At 45.2% G+C, this 16,586-nt stretch overlaps 1 protein-coding gene and 1 long non-coding RNA gene across 7 annotated transcripts in view; one reads left to right on the forward strand and one right to left on the reverse strand.

Annotated features, from left to right (window-relative positions):
- LOC149977374 (uncharacterized) overlaps positions 1-16,586 on the forward strand; it is a 934,188-nt gene that overhangs the window by 514,716 nt on the left and 402,886 nt on the right. The gene's annotated exons all lie outside the window — the stretch shown is intronic.
- The window catches only part of LOC110489549 (guanine nucleotide exchange factor VAV3), a 189,254-nt gene that overhangs the window by 121,396 nt on the left and 51,272 nt on the right, over positions 1-16,586 (reverse strand). The window lies entirely within an intron of this gene.

Below are 16,586 nucleotides of genomic sequence, written 5' to 3' on the forward strand. Positions count from 1 at the left end.
AGTAAGGAAACAGACTCATGTAATCTGCAGTAAGGAAAACAGACTCATGTAATCTGCAGTAAGGAAACAGACTCATGTAATCTGCAGTAAGGAAAACAGACTCATGTAATCTGCAGTAAGGGAAAAACATATACATTAAAGTCTTATAATCCCCTTTTTGGCACTTAGTAGATCCCGTCAATTTCACAAATACACGCGCTAGTAGGGAAATAGCATTGGTCAGTTCTAGTTACTCAGAAAAGGGCTACTTCATTGAACCCAAGACTGACTCCAGAACAGCACAAGGGATTGGCTGACTGGTGCCGGTCTGCTTCAGCTAAAAGCAATTAAACCCAAAAACCCTTTGACTAAAACTCCAGCTGTTTGTGTATGTGTGTGTGTGTGTGTGTGTGTGTGTGTGTGTCCGTGCATGTGTGTGCGTGAGTTTGCGTATATTAGTGTGATTGTGTGCGAGTTCCTTGTACATGATGCTGTTGACAACACATTCCATCCCCATAAACTGCCCAATGAAAATACGATTGGCTAAGAACTGAACTATGGTGGCCAGTCAGTTCACGCCTCATTATTGCCATAATACCTCATTAGCCAATAGGGGTGTTTGGATAAATGTCTAGATAGCACAGGCCACTCATGTAGAGCGCTTCGACTGCCACACACATATTATATTTATATTTTAAACATTTAGTAGATGCTTTCATCCAGCAAGATTTACAGTAGTGAGTGCATACAATTTTCATACAGGTCCCCTGTAGGAATCAAAACCATAACCTGACATTGCAAGCACTATGGTTTACCAACTGAGCCTCAATGGAGCCTCTCCCTCACAAGCAGAATGATTTACCAACTGAGCCTCAATGGAGCCTCTCCCTCACAAGCACTATGGTTTACCAACTGAGCCTCAATGGAGCCTCTGCCTCACAAGCACTATGGTTTACCAACTGAGCCTCAATGGAGCCTCTCCCTCACAAGCACTATGGTTTACCAACTGAGCCTCAATGGAGCCTCTCCCTCACAAGCACTATGCTTTACCAACTGAGCCTCAATGGAGCCTCTCCCTCACAAGCACTATGGTTTACCAACTGAGCCTCAATGGCGCCTCTCCCTCACAAGCACTATGCTTTACCAACTGAGCCTCAATGGAGCCTCTCCCTCACAAGCACTATGATTTACCAACTGAGCCTCAATGGAGCCTCTCCCTCACAAGCACTATGCTTTACTTTACCAACTGAGCCTGAATGGAGCCTCTCCCTCACAAGCACAATGATTTACCAACTGAGCCTCAATGGAGCCTCTCCCTCACAAGCACTACGGTTTACCAACTGAGCCTCAATGGAGCCTCTCCCTCACAAGCACTATGATTTACCAACAGAGCCTCAATGGAGCCTCTCCCTCACAAGCACTATGCTTTACTTTACCAACTGAGCCTGAATGGACCCTCTCCCTCACAAGCACTATGCTTTACTTTACCAACTGAGCCTCAACTGGACCCTCTCCCTCACTCTTCTATTGTCTATTTCTCTCCCTATCTATAACTAATTCAATAATTTACTATTCCTCTCTCTCTCTCCCCCAGCCCTTCTCCATCTCTCAATTCATGTTAAGGGGATTTATTGGCATGGTAAACATATGATTACATTGCCAAAGCAACTGAAATAGATAATAAAGAATAAATAATTTACTGTAAACATTACATTTACAAAAGTTCCAAAAGAATAGAGACATTTCAAATGTCATATTATGTCTACATACAGTGTTGTAATGATGTGCAAATACTTAAAGTACATAGGGGAAAATAAATTAACATAAATATGGGTTGTATTCACAACAGGTCACAAATAAGGTGCTGCTGTGTTGGGACACAGTGGTATTTCACCCAGTAGATGTGGGAGTTTATCAAAATTGGGCTTGTTTTTGGAAATTCTTTGTGGATCTGTGTAATCTGAGGGAAATGTGTGTCTCTAACATGGTCATACATTGGGCAGGAGGCTAGGAAGTGCAGCTCAGTTTCCACCTCATGTTGTGGGCAGTGTGCACATAGCCTGTCTTCTCTTGAGAGCCAGGTCTGCCTTAGGCGGACTTTCTCAATAGCAAGGCTAGGCCCACTGAGTCTGTACATAGTCAAATATTTCCATCATTTTGTGTCAGACACAGTGGTCAGGTATTCTGCCACTCTGTACTCTCTGTTTAGGGACAAGTAGCATTCTAGTTTGCGCAGTTTTTTTGTAAAATCTTTCGATTGTGTCAAATCAAATCAAAGTTTATTTGTCATGTGTGCCGAATACAACAGGTGTAGGTAGACCTTACAGTGAAATGCGTACTTACAGGCTCTAACCAATAGTGCAAAAAAAGGTGTTAGGTGCACAATAGGTAAGTAAAGAAATAAAACAACAGTAAAAAGACAGGCTATATACAGTAGCGAGGCTATAAAAGTAGCGAGGCTACATACAGACACTGGTTAGTCAGGCTGATTGAGGTAGTATGTACATGTAGATATGTTTAAAGTGACTATGCATGTATGATGAATAGAGAGTAGCAGTAGCGTAAAAGAGGGGTTGGTGGGTGGTGGGTGGTGGGACACAATGCAGATAGCCTGGTTAGCCAATGTGCAGGAGCACTGGTTGGTCGGCCCAATTGAGGTAGTATGTACATGAATGTATAGTTAAAGTGACTATGCATATAAGATAAACAGAGAGTAGCAGCAAGGTAAAAGAGCGGTTGGGGGGGGGTGCACAGTGCAAATAGTCCGGGTACCCATTTGGTTACCTGTTCAGGAGTCTTATGGCTTGGGGTAAAAACTGTTGAGAAGCCTTTATGTCCTAGACTTGGCACTCCGGTACCGCTTGCCATGCAGTAGTAGAGAGTTAACCCCTCTATGACTGGGGTGGCTGGGGTCTTTGACAATTTGTAGGGCCTTCCTCTGACACCGCCTGGTGTAGAGGTCCTGGATGGCAGGCAGCTTTGCCCCAATGATGTACTGGGCCGTACGCACTACCCTCTGAAGTGCCTTGCGGTCGGAGGCCAAGCAATTGCCGTACCAGGCAGTGATGCAACCGGGCAGGATGCTCTCGATGTTGCAGATGTAGAACCTTTTGAGGATCTCAGGACCCATGCCAAATCCTTTTAGTTTCCTGAGGGGGAATAGGATTTGTCGTGCCCTCTTCACCACTGTCTTGGTGTGTTTGGACCATTCTAGTTTGTTGTTGATGTGGACACCAAGGAACTTGAAACTCTCAACCTGCTCCACTACAGCCTCGTCGATGAGAATGGGGACGTGCTCGGTGCTCCTTTTCCTGTAGTCCACAATAATCTCCTTAGTCTTGGTTACGTTGAGGGATAGGTTGTTATTCTGGCACCACCCGGCCAGGTCTCTGACCTCCTCCATATAGGCTGTCTCATCGTTGTCGGTGATCAGACACTGTTGTGTCGTCAGCTAAATTAATTATGCCTTAATGCATGCCTCAGTGTTGCTTGCCTCGAAGCGAGCATAGAAGTGATTTAGCTCGCCTGGTAGTCTGTAATAGTTTGCAAGCCCTGCCACATCCGACGAGTGTCGGAGCCGGTGTAGTATGATTCCGTCTTAGCCCTGTACTGACTCTTTGCCTGTTTGATGGTTCGTTGCAGGGCATAGCGGGATTTCTTGTAAGCTTCCGGGTTAGAGTCACGCACCTTGAAAGCGGCAGCTCTACCCTTTAGTGCGAATGTTGCCTGTAATCCATGGCTTCTGGTTGGGGTATGTACATACAGTCACTGTGGGGATGATGTCCATAATGCACTTATTGATAAAGCCAGTGACTGATGTGGTGTATTCCTCAATGTCATCGGAAGAATCCCGGAACATGTTCCAGTCTGTGATAGCAAAACAGTCCTGTAATTTAGCATCTGCTTCATCTGACAATTTTTTTATAGACCGAGTCACAGGTACTTCCTGCTTTTAATTTTAGCTAATAAGAAGGAATCAGGAGGATAGAGTTGTGGTCGGATTTACCAAATTGAGGGCAGGGGAGAGCTCTGTACGCATCTCTGTGTGTGGAGTACAGGTGATCTAGAATTTTTTTCCCTCTGGTTTTACATTTAACATGTTGATAGAGATTTGGTAGAACTGATTTAAGTTTCCCTGCATTAAAGAGTCCGGCCACTAGGAGTGCCGCCTCTGGGTGAGTGGTTTCCTGTTTGCTTATTTCCTTATACAGCTGGCTGAGTGCGGTCTTAGTGCCGGCATCTGTCTGTGGTGGTAAATAAACAGCCACGAAAAGTATAGCTGAGAACTCTCTAGGCAAGTAGTGTGGCCTGCAATTTATCACAATATACTCTACTTCAGACAAGCAAAATCGAGAGGCTTCCTTAGATTTCGTGCACCAGCTGTTGTTTACAAATATGCACAGACCGCCCCCCTGGTGTTACCGGAGTGTGCTGTTCTATGCTGCCAGTGCAGCATGTATCCCGCTAGCTGAATATCCATGTTGTCATTCAGCCACGATTCCGTGAAACATAGGATATTACAGTTTTGATTTCCCATTGGTCGAATATTCGTGATCATACCTCGTCTAATTTATTGTCCAATGATTGCACGTTGGCGAGTAATATTGACGGTAATTAGCAGCTTTCCTAGTTGCCTTCTGCGGATCCGGACGAGGCATCCGGCTCTTCTTCCTCAGCGTCGCTTCCTCTTGCAAATAACGGGGATGTCTGTCATGTGGGGTGTTTGGAGAATGTCTTGTGCGCCGTCTTTGTTGTAGAAAAGATCTTTGTCTAATCCGAGGTGAGTGATCGCTGTCCTGATATCCAGAAGCTCTTTGTCTAATCCAAGGTGAGTGATCGCTGTCCTGATATCCAGAAGCTCTTTGTCTAATTCAAGGTGAGTGATCGCTGTCCTGATATCCAGAAGCTCTTTGTCTAATCCGAGGTGAGTGATCGCTGTCCTGACATCCAGAAGCTCTTTGTCTAATCCGAGGTGAGTGATCGCTGTCCTGATATCCAGAAGCTCTTTGTCTAATCCGAGGTGAGTGATCGCTGTCCTGATATCCAGAAGCTCTTTGTCTAATCCGAGGTGAGTGATCGCTGTCCTGACATCCAGAAGCTCTTTGTCTAATCCTAGGTGAGTGATCGCTGTCCTGACATCCAGAAGCTCTTTGTCTAATCCGAGGTGAGTGATCGCTGTCCTGACATCCAGAAGCTCTTTGTCTAATCCGAGGTGAGTGATCGCTGTCCTGATATCCAGAAGCTCTTTGTCTAATCCGAGGTGAGTGATCGCTGTCCTGATATCCAGAAGCTCTTTGTCTAATCCGAGGTGAGTGATCGCTGTCCTGACATCCAGAAGCTCTTTGTCTAATCCGAGGTGAGTGATCGCTGTCCTGACATCCAGAAGCTCTTTGTCTAATCCGAGGTGAGTGATCGCTGTCCTGATATCCAGAAGCTCTTTGTCTAATCCGAGGTGAGTGATCGCTGTCCTGACATCCAGAAGCTCTTTGTCTAATCCGAGGTGAGTGATCGCTGTCCTGACATCCAGAAGCTCTTTGTCTAATCCGAGGTGAGTGATCGCTGTCCTGATATCCAGAAGCTCTTTGTCTAATCCGAGGTGAGTGATCGCTGTCCTGACATCCAGAAGCTCTTTGTCTAATCCGAGGTGAGTGATCGCTGTCCTGACATCCAGAAGCTCTTTGTCTAATCCGAGGTGAGTGATCGCTGTCCTGATATCCAGAAGCTCTTTGTCTAATCCGAGGTGAGTGATCGCTGTCCTGATATCCAGAAGCTCTTTGTCTAATCCGAGGTGAGTGATCGCTGTCCTGACATCCAGAAGCTCTTTGTCTAATCCGAGGTGAGTGATCGCTGTCCTGACATCCAGAAGCTCTTTGTCTAATCCGAGGTGAGTGATCGCTGTCCTGATATCCAGAAGCTCTTTGTCTAATCCGAGGTGAGTGATCGCTGTCCTGACATCCAGAAGCTCTTTGTCTAATCCGAGGTGAGTGATCGCTGTCCTGACATCCAGAAGCTCTTTGTCTAATCCGAGGTGAGTGATTGCTGTCCTGATATCCAGAAGCTCTTTGTCTAATCCGAGGTGAGTGATCGCTGTCCTGACATCCAGAAGCTCTTTTTTTGCCGTAAGATACGGTGGCAGAAACATTATGTACAAAAGAAGTTGCAAAAAAAAGCACATACTAGCACAATTGGTTGGACGCCCGTAAAACTGCTGCTATTTCTTCCGGCGCCATTTTTAGCCAACTCTCAAGCCATTATCTTTTTGTATTCTCATGATTTGGTTGGGTCTAGTGTTGCTGTCCTGGGGCTCTGTTTGTGTTTGTGAACACAGCCCCTGGACCAGCTTACTTTGGGGGCTCTTCTCCAGGTGTTTTCCGTGTAGGTGATGGATATGTTATGGAAGGTTTGGGAATTGCTTCCTTTTAGGTGGTTGTAGATTTTAACAGATCTTTTCTGGATTTTGATAATTAGCGGGTATCGGCCAAATTCTGCTCTGCATGCATTCATTTGGTGTTTTACATTGCACACAGACGATATGTTTGCAGAATTCTGAATTCTGACTTCAGATTCTAGTTGTGTGTGGCCGGGTGCTGCAGACTGTTCTAGTGCCCTCACCAATTTGTTCATATATATGTTGAAGAGGGTGGGGCTTAAGCTGCATCCCTGTCTTAACCTCCGGCCTTGTGGAACGAAACGTGTTTTTTGCCAATTTTAACCTCACACTTGTTGTTTGTGTAAATGGATTTTGAAATGTCGTATGTTTTTCCCCCCACAACACTTTCCAGCAATTTGTATACCAGGCCCTCTTTCCAAATTGAGTCAAAGGCTTTTTCGAAATCAACAAAGCATGAGAAGACTTTGCCTTTCTTTTGGTTTCTTTGTTTGTCAATTAGGGTGTGCATGGTGAATACGTGGTGTGTCGTACGGTAATTTGGTAAAAATGTTACGAGTCTGCTGTTAATGATAATGCAGAGGATTTTCTCAAGGTTGCTGTTGATGCATATCCTACGTAATTATTGGGGTCAAATTTGTCTCAACTTTTGTGGATTGAGGTTATCAGTCCTTGGTTCCAAATATTGGGGAAGATGCCAGAGTTGAAGATCATGTTAAAGAGTTTAACCTTTTGCGTGTAGGGAGCAGTATTTTCGTTTTTGGCTAAAAACGGTACCCATTTGAAACGGCCTATTTCTCAGCCCCAGAAACTAGAATATACATATAATTAGAATATGCATATAGTCAGATTGGGATAGAAAACACTCTAAAGTTTCCAAAACTGTAAAAATATTGTCTGTGAGTATAACAGAACTGATATTGCAGGTGAAAGCCTGAGGAAAATCCAATCAGGAAGTGCCTCTTATTTTGAAACCTTTCTGTTCCTATGCATGCCTATCCTCCATTTAAAGGGATATCAACCAGATTCGTTTTTCTATGGCTTCCCTAAGGTGTCAACAGTCTTTAGACATAGTTTCAGGCTTTTATTTTGAAAAATAACTGTGAAGGATCACATTGCGTAAGTGGATAGGTGGGGGCTCTCGGAGTGAGTTTTGCGCAACTGAGTAAAGCGGCCATTGTTTCTCCCGCTGTTATTGAAAAAGCTACACACTCGGTTGATATATTATCGAATATATATTTTAAAAACTACCTGAGGATTGATTATTAAAAACGTTTGACATGTTTCTGTGGACATGATGGATATTATTTGGAATATACGTCTGCGTTGTCATGACCGCTCTTTCCTGTGGATTTCTGAACATAACGCGACAAACAAACGTTGGTATTTTGGGTATAAAAATAATCTTTATGGAACAAAATAAACATTTGTTGTGTAACTGGGAGTCTCGTGAGTGAAAATATCCAAAGATCATCAAAGTTAAACAATTTTTTTTGATTGCTTTTCTGATTTTCGTGACCTAGCTACTTAATGCTTAGTGTACATAATGTTATGTTATGCTATCGATAAACTTACACAAACGCTTGGATTTCTATTTGATCATGTATATGTTTTTGCTGTTTGTTCTTTGTTAAAGAGCCAAAATGATAGGAGAAGTTGTATATCCATACATGTCCATTTTGGATAGATAATTATTAGTGTTGTTGTTTGTTTAGAGTTTTCCAATTTTCCCAGAACTGGTTTGATTCTATGGATTCTTCAATTACATTGAGCTGATATCTGACATGCTCCTTGTATTTCCGTAGAGTATTTCTGTATTGTTTTAGTGATTCACCATAGTGAAGGCATAGACTCCGGTTTTCTGAGGCTCTATGTTTTTGGTTGGATAGGTTTCTCAAGTTATTTCTTAGGATTTTGCAAACTTCATCAAACCATTTGTCATTTTTGTTCATTTTCTTCGGTTGTCTGCTTGAAATGTTTAGATTTGACAGGGATGCTGAGAGGTCAAATATACTGTTTTGGTTTTCTACTGCCAAGTTTCCACCTTCACTATTACAGTGAAACATTTTGTCCAGGAAATTGTCTAGAAGGGATTGAATTTCTTGTTGCGTAATTTTTGTTGGTAGATTTCCACACTACTTTTCTTCCATCTATAGCATTTCTTATTATTCCTTTGGCTTTGATGCCTCATGATTGAACATAGCTCTCTTCAAGTAGAGTGTGATTTTGCTGTGATATGATAGGGGTGTCAGTGGACTGACTGTGAACACTCTGAGAGACTCTGGGTTTAGGTCAGTGATAAAGTAGTCTACAGTACTACTGCCAAGAGATGAGCTATAGGTGTACCTACTATAGGAGTGCCCTTGAAGCATAACATTGACTATGTAGATACACAGTGTACGACAGAGCTGCAGGAGTTGTGACCCATTTTTGTTGGTTATGTTGTCGTAGTTGTGTCTAGGGGGGCATATGGGCGAGGGAATGCTGTCACCTCCAAGTAGGTGTTTGTTCCCCTGTGAGCTGAGGGTGTCAGGTTCTTGTCCAGTTCTGGCATTTAGGTCGCCACCGACCATTACATGTCCCTGAGGCTGGAAATGGTTGATCTCCCCCTCTAGGATGGAGAAGCTGTCATCGTTAAATTATGGGGATTCTATTGGGGGGATATAGGTAGCACACATGAGGACATTTTTCTCTGTTGAGATAATTTCCGTATTAATTTCTAGCCAGATCTCTATCTCTGTCCCTCTCCACCCTCCCCCTCTCTCTCTCTCTCTCCCCCTTTATCTCTCACGCGCGAGCTGACACCTAAAGGTCAAAGACAAGGGCAACACCGCTGCCAAGGTGCATCACAGTATCCCCACTGACCCTTGGGATGGGCTAGGAGCTGTTGAGATCATTTCCTTGATAATTTCTAGTCAGATCTCTCTCTCTCTCCCTCCCTTTCTCTCTCTCTCTCTCCCTCCCGTTCTTTCTCTCTATATCTCTCTCTCTCTCCCTCAATTTCTTTCTCTCTATATCTCTCTCTCTCCCTCCATTTCTTTCTCTCTATATCTCTCTCTCTCCCTCCCGTTTTTTCTCTCTATATCTCTCTCTCTCCCTCCCGTTCTTTCTCTCTATATCTCTCTCTCCCTCCCTTTCTTTCTCTCTATATCTCTCTCTCCCTCCCTTTCTTTCTCTCTATATCTCTCTCTCCCTCCCTTTCTTTCTCTCTATATCTCTCTCTCCCTTCCTTTCTTTCTCTCTATATCTCTCTCTCCCTTCCGTTCTTTCTCTCTATATCTCTCTCTCCCTCCCTTTCTTTCTCTCTATATCTCTCTCTCCCTCCCTCCCTTTCTTTCTCTCTATATCTCTCTCTCCCTCCCTTTCTTTCTCTCTATATGTCTCTCTCCCTCCCTTTCTTTCTCTCTATATCTCTCTCTCCCTCCCTTTCTTTCTCTCTATATCTCTCCCTCCCTCCCGTTCTTTCTCTCTATATCTCTCTCTCCCTCCCTCCCTTTCTTTCTCTCTATATCTCTCTCTATCTACCTTTCTTTCTCTATATCTCTCTCTCCCTCCCTTTCTTTCTCTCTATATCTCTCTCTCTCCCTCCCTTTCTTTCTCTCTATATGTCTCTCTCCCTCCCTTTCTTTCTCTCTATATCTCTCTCTCCCTCCCTTTCTTTCTCTCTATATCTCTCTCTCCCTCCCGTTCTTTCTCTCTATATCTCTCTCTCCCTCCCTCCCTTTCTTTCTCTCTATATCTCTCTCTCCCTCCCTTTCTTTCTCTCTATATCTCTCTCTCGTGCTGGGATGTCATACTTCAACAACGCACACACTACAACAACACACATGTCCATTCATGGCCACAGGCAGCTACACTGCACACACACACACATCAGTGCCAAGCCATTATATTTGTCTGACAGTAGTAAACCTGTTAACAGCATCTCAGAAGGCTTGTCACAGAACTGAAGAAGGAACCATATGAACTCTCTAAACCAAAATGCAGACATGAATATCGTCCTTCTCCTCTCTATGAAACTTCAACCACCTCTCACAAGGACCCCTCTCACTGCACCGTACAACAACTACACCACTTCCTTATTCAATTCCACAAACAGACGGCTTCAGCTCTCACAGAACAACACCACCACAAACAGACGGCTTCAGCTCTCACAGAACAACACCACCACAAACAGCAGATATTCTCACCCTTTTGTGAAATCAAACAACACAGTGTCAACACTTTGACACAGTCGAGCACCAAAGGGGATCACAGTCAAGGTGCCTGGACTCTACTGTCAGCTTCGGTGTTATCACAGTCAAGGTGCCTGGACTCTACTGTCAGCTTCGGTGTTATCACAGTCAAGGTGCCTGGACTCTACTGTCAGCTTCAGTGTTATCACAGTCAAGGTGCCTGGACTCTACTGTCAGCTTCGGTGTTATCACAGTCAAGGTGCCTGGACTCTACTGTCAGCTTCAGTGTTATCACAGTCAATGTGCCTGGACTCTACTGTCAGCTTCGGTGTTATCACAGTCAAGGTGCCTGGACTCTACTGTCAGCTTCAGTGTTATCACAGTCAAGGTGCCTGGACACTACTGTCAGCTTCAGTGTTATCACAGTCAAGGTGCCTGGACTCTACTGTCAGCTTCAGTGTTATCACAGTCAAGGTGCCTGGACTCTACTGTCAGCTTCAGTGTTATCACAGTCAAGGTGCCTGGACTCTACTGTCAGCTTCAGTGTTATCACAGTCAAGGTGCCTGGACTCTACTGTCAGCTTCAGTGTTATCACAGTCAAGGTGCCTGGACTCTACTGTCAGCTTCAGTGTTATCACAGTCAAGGTGCCTGGACTCTACTGTCAGCTTCAGTGTTATCACAGTCAAGGTGCCTGGACTCTACTGTCAGCTTCAGTGTTATCACAGTCAAGGTGCCTGGACTCTACTGTCAGCTTCAGTGTTATCACAGTCAAGGTGCCTGGACTCTACTGTCAGCTTCAGTGTTATCACAGTCAAGGTGCCTGGACTCTACTGTCAGCTTCAGTGTTATCACAGTCAAGGTGCCTGGACTCTACTGTCAGCTTCAGTGTTATCACAGTCAAGGTGCCTGGACTCTACTGTCAGCTTCAGTGTTATCACAGTCAAGGTGCCTGGACACTACTGTCAGCTTCAGTGTTATCACAGTCAAGGTGCCTGGACTCTACTGTCAGCTTCAGTGTTATCACAGTCAAGGTGCCTGGACTCTACTGTCAGCTTCAGTGTTATCACAGTCAAGGTGCCTGGACACTACTGTCAGCTTCAGTGTTATCACAGTCAAGGTGCCTGGACTCTACTGTCAGCTTCAGTGAGAACACAACACACTCCACCTCTCAAGTTTATGACTGAGTCCCAAATGACCTCCAAATCGCTCCAGAGTGCATTATTTTTGACCAACATGACCAAAGGCTGTGGTCCACATTAGTGCACTATATAGGTGATGGGGTTCGGTTTGGGATGCACACTATCTCTCACTGTGGGACAGATCACAGTCAAAACACTACCCCTCCTCTTCCTCTTAGATCCACACGAGGGCTAGAGGGGCTAGGGGATGGGGGATGGGGGGTTAGGGGCATGGTGCTAGGGCCTGGGGGCTATGGGATGGGTGGTTAGGGGCTGGGGGCTAGGGGCTGGGGGATGGGTGGTTAGGGGCTGGGGGCTAGGGGATGGGGGATGGGTGGTTAGGGGCTGGGGGCTAGGGGCTAGGGGATGAGGGATGGGTGGTTAGGGGCTGGGGGCTAGGGGCTTGTTTGGGGTTCAGGGTAGGGGCTAGGGGCTGGTTTGGGGTTCAGGGTAGGGGCAGGTTTGGGGTTCAGGGTAGGGGCTAGGGGCTGGTTTGGGGTTCAGGGTAGGGGATGGTTTGGGGTTCAGGGTAGGAGATAGGGGCTGGTTTGGGGTTCAGGGTAGGAGATAGGGGCTGGTTTGGGGTTCAGGGTAAGCGTGTTAGTAAGACTCTGGTCCCAGAGGACAGTTGAGTCTTCAGTCCTGTTCTCTCCAAGCAGGCTGCGTCCCAAACACTCCATTGTACATTGTGCACTACTTGTGGCCAGGACACTGCATAGAGCTCTGGTATAAAAATAAAGAGTGCACTATATTAGGGAATAGGCTGCTAGTTCAGACCCAGCCATTGTCTAATGAGTTGAGCTGCTGTTCTCCAGGCTGTACTGGGGCAGTTTCCTTTCACCATTATTCTAATGACCCTGGCTCTGATGCTCTCAGAAGGACAATGGTGTATCAATGAATGCTATTAGTGAGGAAGGAAAATGTACATTATGCATCGTGGCAGGCACCGGGCTCCGCAGAGATTTCTCAAGTTTACAAGGGGAGCTCTGCTACAGTGTCATGTTGTCTAGTTACAAGGGGGGCTGTGCTACAGTGTCATGTTGTCTAGTTACAAGGGGGGCTGTGCTACAGTGTCATGTTGTCTAGTTACAAGGGGGGCTGTGCTACAGTGTCATGTTGTCTAGTTACAAGGGGGGCTGTGCTACAGTGTCATGTTGTCTAGTTACAAGTGGGGCTGTGCTACAGTGTCATGTTGTCTAGTTACAAGGGGGGCTGTGCTACAGTGTCATGTTGTCTAGTTACAAGGGGGGCTGTGCTACAGTGTCATGTTGTCTAGTTACAAGTGGGGCTGTGCTACAGTGTCATGTTGTCTAGTTACAAGGGGGGCTGTGCTACATGTCATGTTGTCTAGTTACAACGGGGGCTGTGCTACAGTGTCACGTTGTCTAGTTACAAGGGGGGCTGTGCTACAGTGTCATGTTGTCTAGTTACAAGGGGGGATGTGCTACAGTGTCATGGTGTCTAGTTACAAGGGGGGCTGTGCTACAGTGTCATGGTGTCTAGTTACAAGGGGGGCTGTGCTACAGTGTAATGGTGTCTAGTTACAAGGGGGGATGTGCTACAGTGTCACGTTGTCTAGTTACAAGGGGGGCTGTGCTACAGTGTCATGGTGTCTAGTTACAAGGGGGGCTGTGCTACAGTGTCATGTTGTCTAGTTACAAGGGGGGCTGTGCTACAGTGTCATGTTGTCTAGTTACAAGTGGGGCTGTGCTACAGTGTCATGTTGTCTAGTTACAAGGGGGGCTGTGCTACAGTGTCATGTTGTCTATTTACAAGGGGGGCTGTGCTACAGTGTCATGTTGTCTAGTTACAAGGGGGGCTGTGCTACAGTGTCACGTTGTCTAGTTAAAAGGGGGGCTGTGCTACAGTGTCAAGGAGGGCTGTGTAGTGTGTACAGTCTCAACGTACTTCCCTGTTCACAGATTGGCTGTGTTCATACAACTAAAGTTAAAGTATCTACAGGCTTTCAGGGAGTTTATTCTCCAATACGTTTGGTCAAAATTTGTCACACCATAATTTGGTGGGGAAAATGTTTCCATCCGTGTTGAATAATCAATGAAGTTTGTTGGTCCAATCAGAAAATGCGTGTCTCATGCTGACTGTAGGCCTACATAAATCCCCAGTCGGTGTACATACAATATGACAATATGACTATTGTATTTATTTATAATGATGCTTGGCCAGTTGGGCATCACCCCCTATGGGACTCCCAATTATTGCCTTTTGCACAGAGACACCTTGGACCACTCAGGTCCCCTTGTATTTTTCTTTAACTAGGAAAGTCAGTTAAGAACAAATTCATATTTACAATAACAGCCCAGGAACAGTGGGTTAACTGCCTTGTTCAGGAGCAGAACAGCAGATTTTTACCTTGTCAGGTCGGGGATTCGATCTTGCAACCTTCTGGTTACTAGTCCAACGCTCTAACCACTAGGCTACCTGCCACCACATCTGTATTTGAATGTGGAGCCCTGGAATCATCCTCTCCCTTTCATCTCATTTGAATCCTATCTCATCTGCATAACTGCTACGTAATCCATGTAACCGATATATTGTTGTTGTTCCAGACATGACTGGCAACCCGTAACCAATGAGAAGATACGCTGCTGTAATCCAGCCTGGTGATTGGCTCATGGCTCTGAGGTTGTTGCTTGGAGATGACGCTAGGTTTTGTAGTACAGTTCATCAGTCCCCAAACAGGAAGCTGACAGTAACCAGTGTCATTGACATTGACATTATCACAGTAAAAGTCTCTCAATGTCAATAACGCTAGTTACTGTCCACTTCCTGTTTGGGGACTGATGAACTGTACTGCAATACCTAGCATATGACTTTGACATTATCACAGTAAAATTCTCTCAAAGTCATATCGTAGCACTCTACTCTATACTTCCCCATGTCCAACTCTCTAGTCCATTCACTTACCTGTCTAATTCCCCTTTGAAACTCATGATTGAAATACTATCCCACGTTTTACAGTCCAGGATGATGCAAAACAAACGGTACAACTGGTTTCTCAGAGGGGCCTTCTGGGTGAAAATACGGACTAAGACTTTAGCCCCAAGAGACGTTAGCGTACTTCTATTTCAGAGCCACAAGAATTCAGCTTCCGGTAGATGTAGACAAGACTGACATCATAACTGAACACGAGAGTTAGCATCCTGAACACATGATATATATATCAGATCCTTAACGCTAAGTACAGTAGAAATCCATATGTACATTCCTGTATGGTTTCCAGGCCTACAGGACTCTTTGATCCTGTAGTATTGAGTATGAGTGGAGAGCCCAGAGGCCCATGTGTCTGAAAGAGATGACTGGCCCGGCTAAGTGGCTAAGTGGCTAAGTGGATCCCAATAGGTCCAATATATGGACCGCAAAGGTGACATCACAGAGTCAAATACAAAATGCATAGTGTTGTGTTGAAGTCTAAATCGAGTCTTTCTCGGCAGGCTCAGGGCGCTCCACGCGTTCTGTCGAGGTCACACTTTTGTCTCTTTTGTCATGAAAAAGCAGATCTGATACTTCCTCTTCTATGCTATACAGTCAAAACTACATCCTTTCCATGTTTGGACAAGTCTGTCCACACCACGGTTATGATTTTGCTACTATTTTATGAGATCACAGAAATCCTCCCGATTTTCACACACACACACACACACACACACACACACACACACACACACACACACACACACACACACACACACACACACACACACACACACACACACACACACACACACAGAGACAGAAGAAACAGAGTGGCCATTCACTGTAGACCAGTACAGTGTACAGTACCACTGAACGTGTTGTGTTTTATTTTACCTTTATCTAACTACGCAAGTCAGTTAAAAACAAATTCTTATTTACAATGACGGCCACTATGGGACTCCCAATCACAGCTGGATGAGATACAGCCTGGATTTCAAACCAGGGACTGTAGTGACATCTCTTGCACTGAGATGCAGTGCCTTGGACCGCTGCACCACTCGGGAGCCTGAACAGGAGAATCCACGGGACTTGATTGGTTAAACAGACACGTCTTAACATCAACGATGTTTCCTCTTTTGTCTTTCGAAATATGAGGGAACTACCATTACAAATGTACGAAAAAGAAGGTATGAAAATGTATGCACTCACAGACTGTAAATGGCCCTGGATAAGAGTGTCTGCCAAATGACTCACTGACTGTAAATGGCCCTGGATAAGAGTGTCTGCCAAATGACTCACTGACTGTAAATGGCCCTGGATAAGAGTGTCTGCCAAATGACTCACTGACTGTAAATGGCCCTGGATAAGAGTGTCTGCTAAATGACTCACTGACTGTAAATGGCCCTGGATAAGAGTGTCTGCCAAATGACTCACTGACTGTAAATGGCCCTGGATAAGAGTGTCTGCCAAATGACTCACAGACTGTAAATGGCCCTGGATAAGAGTGTCTGCCAAATGACTCACTGACTGTAAATGGCCCTGGATAAGAGTGTCTGCCAAATGACTCACTGACTGTAAATGGCCCTGGATAAGAGTGTCTGCTAAATGACTCACTGACTGTAAATGGCCCTGGATAAGAGTGTCTGCCAAATGACTCACTGACTGTAAATGGCCCTGGATAAGAGTGTCTGCCAAATGACTCACTGACTGTAAATGGCCCTGGATAAGAGTGTCTGCCAAATGACTCACTGACTGTAAATGGCCCTGGATAAGAGTGTCTGCCAAATGACTCACTGACTGTAAATGGCCCTGGATAAGAGTGTCTGCCAAATGACTCACTGACTGTAAATGGCCCTGGATAAGAGTGTCTGCCAAATGACTCACTGACTGTAAATGGCCCTGGATAAGAGTGTCTGCCAAATGACTCACT

The sequence above is a fragment of the Oncorhynchus mykiss genome, chromosome 15 (genome assembly GCF_057628025.1).
Source record: "Oncorhynchus mykiss isolate SJ-2025 chromosome 15, ASM5762802v1, whole genome shotgun sequence".
NCBI classification, from domain to species: Eukaryota; Metazoa; Chordata; class Actinopteri; order Salmoniformes; family Salmonidae; genus Oncorhynchus; species Oncorhynchus mykiss.